This window comes from Cucumis sativus, chromosome 4, assembly GCF_000004075.3.
Source record: "Cucumis sativus cultivar 9930 chromosome 4, Cucumber_9930_V3, whole genome shotgun sequence".
Lineage (NCBI taxonomy): Eukaryota > Viridiplantae > Streptophyta > Magnoliopsida > Cucurbitales > Cucurbitaceae > Cucumis > Cucumis sativus.
In genome coordinates this window covers 2,646,207-2,655,431 of record NC_026658.2, presented here as the reverse complement: position 1 = coordinate 2,655,431, position 9,225 = coordinate 2,646,207, and positions in this window count along the sequence as shown.

The window sequence follows — 9,225 nt, the reverse complement described above, 5'->3', positions numbered from 1 at the left end:
ATTACTTGACTAAGTTCACTTTAAAGTACTAACCAGGAGTTATCTTTTTAGAACTATGTGAATAAATGATCATGCATCTCTTTGAGGAAGATTAATAAAAGTCAATCAATTTAGATAATTCCTTTTGATCAGTTTAAAGCATTAATTCTTAATCATTAATCTGCTTGGACATTTTTTAATGTTCGATTTTACAAAATGGGTTGATGAATAGATGGTTGAAGGATTTAAAAAGAAAATTAAGAGCAGAGTCAATGGATTTGGAAGTTTGAAACTCAATTAATATAAACTTATAAGTTTCATACAAGAGTTTGTTTAAACAAAATGTAAGAAAAGTGTAAACTGATACATTTGTATTTTTTTAAAAACAAAAATTCAAACTCTATTTTGTACGTGTATATATTTTTTCATCTAAAATTTAAAATTTGCGATAGAGATCAATTATCCTACCCTATGGAGTGTTCGAATTAAATTTTGAGTCAAGTATTTTGATTTTTTTTTCTCTTTTGATCTTAGTGCAGTCTGTGTCTAACTAAGTCATATTGATTGAGGATATTAGATTGAGAATAAGAGGTTCTCATATGCCAAAAGAGTGATTTCATAGGGATTTTAGCTTCCTACAAACTTAATTTCACTTTTAAATTTTAGTGCAATATGATTTGAATACTCGTTTCTTTGAAGGTGAGAAACTTAGAAATAATTGTGAAAACATACAAAATTGACAAGCGAAATGTTATTCTAAGAAACTTTTAAATCTTAGATAATTTTTATATTCACTAAACAATATATGCAACCTAAACGGACGGTGATAAACATGCCATATTGCAAGTCTTCAAAAGTTAAACTTGTTGGAGAGGGAAAAAAGGTTACCAAAATTATGTTAGGTTTTGTCATTTTATGGAGAAGAAAGAAACACTCACAAGAAATTGAGTCACTTTTCATAATATTCTTTTGGAAGACTTACCCAAATAAATGAATGAACGATACAAGGATTTTTCTTTTTAAAAAACAAACTATTTACGTCTCATAGAGAAAATCTACTAAAAGATGAAACTTATTACAGTTAATTTTTCTACGAAGTGTAAATAATTATTTAAAATATCAAAGAATTATTTAAACTAAAAGTATAAAGTTATTTGACGGCTTTTTAAACCTATTTTAAAAATCTTAAGGACTAAAAATGTCTATTCTTATAAATTAAACATGTGGACTAAAAATGTCTATTTTTAAAACTCACGATCAATCACACCTACTCATTAAAACCTAGAGACTAAAAAGGTAATTTTTTTAGTATAAAATAAACTTGTGAGTTAATTTGCATTGTTTTAATGTATTTGATATTAGAGGTTTGATCTCTCGTTAGTATAAGGGATTATCGTGGTCGTACTAATTTATTAATTTAAGACTCTTCCTCACATTAATAGCTGATAATTAGGATTGATTTATAGCCTTTGTTTATATAGTTTCTATAATTTTCTATTTTTTCTTTTAAATTGTGCTTAAATCTTAATCATTCCTTAAACTATAAATTTTACATTTATTTAAGAAAACATTAAAAAAAAAAAGGTAAAATAAACAACAAAAACTTATTATTTTTAAAAATCAAAGCCTCATTCAAAAGAGTATTAGATTTTAAGAATCAACTTCCAATTTTATAAACAATTTTGATTTTCCTTTGACAACGTCATTAAATATCTTTTCATATTTTGATCATTATTTTTGTCGCGAAGCGATCTTTTGTAGATTTGATTTAGTATATGTCAATATTTTGTTCATCAGAAACATATGACTGAAGATGGTAATCGACTAAATGCACTACACGTGCTAAGTTTTCAAAGTGAAATTACCTTATGTTGATATTGTTAATGGAAAATGACAACTTGTCGTCTTGTTGTCTTGCATTAACGGTATCATTATAAAAATAGAAATCAATATCCGATTAACGTTTTGTTTTGTTTTTCTTTTTCCTTCTCATTACCCTAATATACTTCACACAAATATATCACAAATGATTATTATAAGCTGAGAAAAAAAAAGTCATTATATCTTCTTATGTGTTTTTTTCTAATAACAAAATATTTTAAAATTTTATTACTAATTATTATTGGATTTATCTTCTTTTTTTTTTTTCAATAATTTTTTACTTTCAAAGGATTTATCATATGAATATTTTTGTACTTTTCTTTGGTTCAACCAAAATAATAAAAGAAATATATGCCTATTTGAAGGGACACTTCTCAACAAAGGTTAGAAAGGAACATAAAAATAGATAAGAATTTTAATGTAAAAATGTTTATTATTTATTTCTTTTAAACCAAGCAAAATGAAATAAATATTCAAAACATCACCGTTATTTACGATAGTCTTCTAGAGATTTTATTATCTATTTGTATTATGCTATACAAGTACAATAGTCTATATCTTGATCTATTCGTCGCAGATAGATTGTGACGTTGTTTAACTATATTTGTGAAATATTTTTAAAAGTTTTTCTTTCATTTAAAATAAATTTTTAAAAACTTAATTAGCACGGAAATATTTGAATATATGTTGATTAGGAGGTGAGAAGCTTACAAACAAGGGTTACAATACAAATAAAATTGAAAAAAGAAAACAAAATGATGAAACTTTGAGATATTTTTTATATTCACGAAATAATATATGCAATCTAAATGAGCAGTTAAAGGTGGTGATTGACATGCCATATTGCAAGTCTTCAAAAGTTAAACTTGTTGGAGGGGAAAAAGGTTACCAAAATTATGTTTAGTTTTGTCATTTTATGAGGAAGCAAGGAACGCTCATAAGTGATTGAGTCACTTTTCATAATATTCTTTTGGACTTGTCCCAAATGAATAAATAAATACTTGGAAGAGTTTATCCAAAAGTGAAAATATATGTATTTATGTGTATATATGTGCATAAATGTAGATACATATGTATGTATGTATATATGTATATGTATATTTATGTATGTACGCACGTATAAAATATAATATAATATAGGAAAAACAACCTTTTTAGTTACTAAGTTTTGAGGAGTACGTGCTTTTGATCTCGGGTTTTAAAATTGAAACTTTTTAGTTCATAAGGGTTAAAAAAAATAGGTTTGTAAGTTCCTAAAAGTTTTTGATATTTAAAATTTTTAAAAATAGTTTTAGAGAGAATATGATTTTAGAAGTTATTCTTCTAATTTTTAAAAATTTAAAAACAAAAGGTACAATTTGAAAACTCGAGATCAAATAAATTTATTCTTATAAATTAAACATGGGAACTAAAAAAATCTATTTTTAAAACTCAATGACTAAACTCACGTATCCATCAAAACCTATAGACTAAAAATGTAATTCTCTCTATAATATAGTATAAGAGTAATTTACGTTGTTGTAATGTATTTGAGATTAGAGGTGGGATCTCTTCTTACCATAATTGTAGTCGTACTAATGGTATAATTAATTTAATTTATTAATTTAATAATAATTTATGTTGAAGACTCTTCCTCACATTAATAACTCATAATTAGTTTCTATAGTTTTCTATTTTTCTTTTAACTATGAATTTTGCATTTTCTATGAATAAATAAAATAAAGTCTTATGTTTTAAGAATCTAATCTGAATTTTATAAACAATTTAAAATTAAGATAATAACATAAAGATATTATATATGAAAGTAGTATTTATAGTCTTAATTTTCTAAAAATGGACAATCAAATAATTGTCCGATGATAGATGAATAGTTAACTTTTTTCCATTCTAGCATAGTATATACGTTACTAAATAATTGTACCAAAAACAAAATCAAGATTGAGGTGCGAGATGATTTTGCTTTGATAACGTCATTAAATATCTTTTCATATTTTGATCATTACTTTTGTCGCGATGTAATTCTTTTTGTAGATTTGAGTTCGTGTGTCAATTTTGTTCTTTACAAACATATCATCGAAGATGGTAATCGACAAACCATACTACACGTGCTAAACTTTTAAAACGAAATTACCTTAAGTTGAATATTGTTAATACAAAACGACAACTTGTCGTCTTGTTGTCTTACCTCAACGGTTATCTTTATAAAAGTAGAAATCAATGTTCGATTATTGTTTTGTTTCTTCTTTTAACTTCTCATTACCCTAATACTTCACATCAACATAGGCTGTGAGAATAATAAAAATAAATCATTACATCTCCTTCCTTTTTTTTTTTTTTCTAATAAAAATATTTTTAATTTTTATTACTAATTATTGTTGGATTTATCTTCTTTCTTCTTTCTTCTTTCTTTATCTTTTTTAATTTCCAAAGGATTTATCATATGAATCTTTTTGTAGTTTTCTTTAGTTGAACAAAAATAGTAAAAGAAACGTATGCCTATTTAAAGGGACACTTTTCAACAAAGTTTAGAAAGGAACATATAAATAAAGCTTTAACGTAAAAAATGATTATTATTTATTTTTAGGGTTATTTTTAAATCAAGTAAAATAAAATAAAATATTTAAAATATCACTGCTATTTACAATAGATTGCGATAGATTATATTATCTATTTGTATCATGATAGACCCAAATAATAATCTAGATCTTATTTATTAATCACAAATAAATTGAGATGTTTAACTATACTTTAAAATATTTTTAGAAGTTTTTTAGATAGGAAAAAAATATAGATTGTTTGAATAAAAGAAATTCTTATAGATAGGGAAAAAATTAAAATTATTTATAAATTATAGTAAAAAACTTAAATAAATTAGAGATAGTTCGATAAATTTTACTATATTTCATAAATAGTCTCAATTATTTTGTTATATTTGAAAATGATTCAAAAAAAAAACAATATTTGAGAAAACCTAATTAAAACTTCTTTACCATTTATGGACGTAATAATACATTTAGATGGAAAAATATATATTGTTTTATAAGTTTATTTTCTTTTTTAAATTAAAGTTTAAAATTGTGTTTTATTTTCACTTAAAATAATTTAAGACTTCACTTATTTTTTCTTTTATAAAACAGTCTAAATGGTTCATATAATAAAGTTTTGAAATTTGGTTAATTCAAAAATATTTTGATTAATAAAAAATAAATTTAAAAATATGAACAAAATAATAATTTATTATTGAAATTGTCTTACATATTCTTGTTGGGTTTTATTTGTGCCCGTGATTAAACTTTAAATTTAGTCTTTATATTTAAGTTTGATAATCCCTGATCTTCACAAATAGTATTTGTCCGTAAGAGTTATTACGATACTTTTCAGGTATAAAGACTACTTGTAAGATTCTATATCAAAATTTTAAAGACTAAATTCAATTTTTCTTTAAAATTATAAGGATAAAATTTATAAATTAATGGATACTTGGAAGTTAATTAGTATTCTAATCTCTTAATTGCATGACGAAAATACTATTAGCTTTTTATTAAAATAAAAGCATAAACCCAGGTTCTATATTAAACCTAGTGCAATGAAAACTTTTTTAATGTCAAATATTTCATTTCATTTTAAATTTCTCACAATTCATTTATATTAATGTTTATCTTTATCTTTAGTAATTAAATTTTAAATTTCAATATTAAAAAAAGTAACCTCCTGTATTTTTTAAAAAAATTGATAAAATTTTTGAAAACATTGTTAAAATTGAACATAAAAAAAAGTTCATAATTAAGCTTAATTTAAAAAATAATAATAGTCTCTATTTTGGTAACTCTTTTTTTTTTTTTCTATTTTTTAATAAAAAAATTTCTTGTCTTCTACCACTTTCTTACTTGAATTCTTAGCCAACTTCAATTTTTTTCTTAAAAGCAACTTAATTTTGAAAATATTTCTAAAATCTAAATACGACAAACAATATATAAAACAATGTATAGAGGTGATGTTTACACATCTAATTATTTTTTTAAAAAAGTAAAAGAGTAAAATGGTTATGAAACGAACAACATCTAAATAACTATTAAACGGAATTTTAATATTAAATATTATTATATCTTTAAAAAATTGAATTCAATTTATAAAAAAAAAACAATTTAATTTTGAAAAGATTTCTAACCTGTAAACACAACAAACACAACAAAAGGATAGAGAAAATAATACGTAGAAGTGATGTTTATATGTCTAATTATTTTTTTAAAGATTTAAATAAGTAAATAGCTAGTTAACTATTAAACCGGATGAGTAATTGTTTGAGAGAGAAAAACAGATGGCTAGAATACTGTGTTGCAGAAGCAACAAGTGGCTTGTCAATGAGGCAAGTGTCTTCAGCCTCTCCAATGGCTTCCATGCATCAAATCCATCATTATTCATTAATTTCCCTCTTTCTTTTACACGGCCGTTACTGTTGGAAATATGCACAAAGAAAACCTTACTCCAATCTTCCCACCTTGGGTTCTGATTTAACCCACCACCATGGTTACTTTTTAACTCACACTGTTCGAGTCTATGAACTTTCAAATTTGTGTTTCCTCAGTTTATCAACTTTAAAAGAGTGTTGAATGTTTAACATCTGATTTTACATAAATTACTGAACCTTTTATTCCTGTGTTTCTTAACGACCTATCTAACATATTCAAGACTTTAAGGTCTTGGCAGTGTTTTGAGTTTATTCTATTTTAGTTCAATTGCTTCTAATAAATCTTAAATTTACTATTTCAAAGTTGAGGAAATTACATCAATACAAGCTAGTTAATACAAGCTAGTTCAATGCAATGGAATAAAGATGATAACTTGCGTAGCCATGTCAATAACAAAATAATTATATATATTAAACCTTTATGTACAAAAACTAACATGAAGACTAATTTTAAAATTTATTTAAAAATATAAAGTGGAGACTATATTCACAAATCTTTTCATTTTATGTTTAATAGAGGATAATATCAAATAGGATTGAGCCACAACGTTTAAAAAGTTAGATACCATTTATATATATATATATATATTTCTCTAAATTTAAAAACTCTTGATAAACACAAAATTAACCTTAACAAACCATCTTTTTATCAATCAATTAGACATTAAACACAAAATTTGAGGGGAAAAAAGAAAGAGAGAAATGTAAAAGTTTTGGTGATATAATTCAAAAGAAAACAAAAAAACAAAGCATGTTAAACCCTTGTAGTACTGTTTGTTCTATAAATGAGACCACTCTAATTCAACCTTTTCCTCTGTGCTTAGTTCATTCCCCTTGAAACCTGAGCCTTTCCCTCAAGCTCTCTCCTTTTCTCAACAATGGTGTTTCTCTCTCTCTCTCCTCCTCAATCCATAATTTCTCTCAGGTATACCTTAATTAAATATATAATAACAAAATTCTGTAGAAACACCCCATTTCTCAGTTCCATATTTTTAATTAATTCCCTTCAAATCCGTTTCCTAAACTTTCAATTTTTATATTAATTACAACACATTTGTGATTTGTTCTTCTTGCAGTCCAATTAATTAGTGTGCATATATTATGTTGCCCATTTTACCAAGTTTTTTAAAAAAAATTAAAAAAACCCCATTTCTCAATTTATTATTTTTAATGAATTCCCTCAAACTGTTTTACTAAAGTTTCAATTTTTTTAATTAATTAATACATTTATGATTTGTTCTTCTTGCAGGTGAATAATCAGTGCATATATATATATACATATATATATATAATGTATATTTACTTTCTTTTTTTTTTATAAAATTGAAAAACCCCATTTCTTAATTTTTCAATTCAATTAATTCCCTTGAATTCCTTTCCCAAACTTTCACTTTTTTCAAAAAATTAAATAACACATTTGTGATTTGTTCTTCTTGCAGGTGAATTAAGTAATATCTATTGTATGTAAAACCATGTCTTGATTGGAAAAGAAAAAAGGCAGTCGTTATTATTTTGTATATTTAATTTTTATTTTTTCATTAAAAAAAATGTTTCAAGGGTTTGTTTTTGGGATTAATGACGTGTACGGTCACGAATTCTCCGTCGTGTCACTGCCGGAACTCACTGTCGGTAACTTAACGGAGAAAACAGACGACACGGCGGTGTTCAGCTCCGACGAATTTCGGATGTACTCTTACAAGATCCAACGGTGTCCAAGAAACCGCAGCCATGATTGGACGGAATGTCCGTATGCACACCGTGGCGAGAAGGCGCAACGCCGTGACCCACGGCAGTTCAATTACACTGCTGTGGCCTGCCCGGCTTTTCGGTCCGGGAGCTGCCCGAAGGGGGATTTTTGTGAATTTGCTCATGGGGTTTTCGAGTATTGGCTTCACCCGGCTCGGTACCGGACCCGGGCCTGTAATGCCGGCCGATTTTGTCAAAGGAAAGTTTGTTTTTTTGCTCACTCGCCGGAGGAACTTCGGCCAGAAACCAAACAGAAGTCTAGTTTTAGTGCCCACCAGCAGCGTGTGGCGGTGGATGCCATTGAAAGTCCGCCGGAGGAAAAGAATGACGGAATTTTGGAAATCCCGGCGAGGGTGAGCGGCAGCGGACGGAAAAATGAACGGAGTTTTGGATTGGATGTGACGGAATTGGAGTTGCCGCATATTGAATGGATATCCGAATTGTTGAAGTAAATTCAATAAAGAATAATAATAAGAAAAGCATTTGGGGTTTATTCTCTTTGTTTTTTTTTTTTTTTTTCAAAAAAAGAAAATCAAAATATGTAAAGATTTCTTTGATGCTCAAAGATTATGTCTCAATTACTTGTTGATTGATTTCTTTTGGGACTTCTTTTATGAAGTTTTTTCAATATATATATATTTTAAGTTTCTGTGCAAAAGATGAGCATAACACTTCCAATTTTCAAATTAAATATTTGATTTTTTCGACTCATATATTAATTCATTTAACGTTCTTTATATATAACTTATTAAGAGATTTTAAATTTTTGAGTCCATATATGAATGCATTACCAAGAAAAGAATAAAAATTGATGCTAAGATATAGAATACAATTTCTTAAAAGTACCACTAATGGGTAGGGAAGGAACATAAGAAAAATCAAACCTTAATTAGTAGGATTTGGAATGATACAATTTTAGAGATGATGAGCTAAATTAAGAAAGTGAATATCAAATAGGGGACTAAGTTAACAATACCCACTAGTAATGGAATAATGGAAGCAAAAGAAAAATATTTGCTTGGTATTTAAAAGAATAGTAAAAATATATAACAAATTTAATCGAATTTTCATTTATTTAAGTTATATATATATATATATATATATAAGAAATAAGCCTATATAATTAATAGATAGATCAATCAAACTTATTT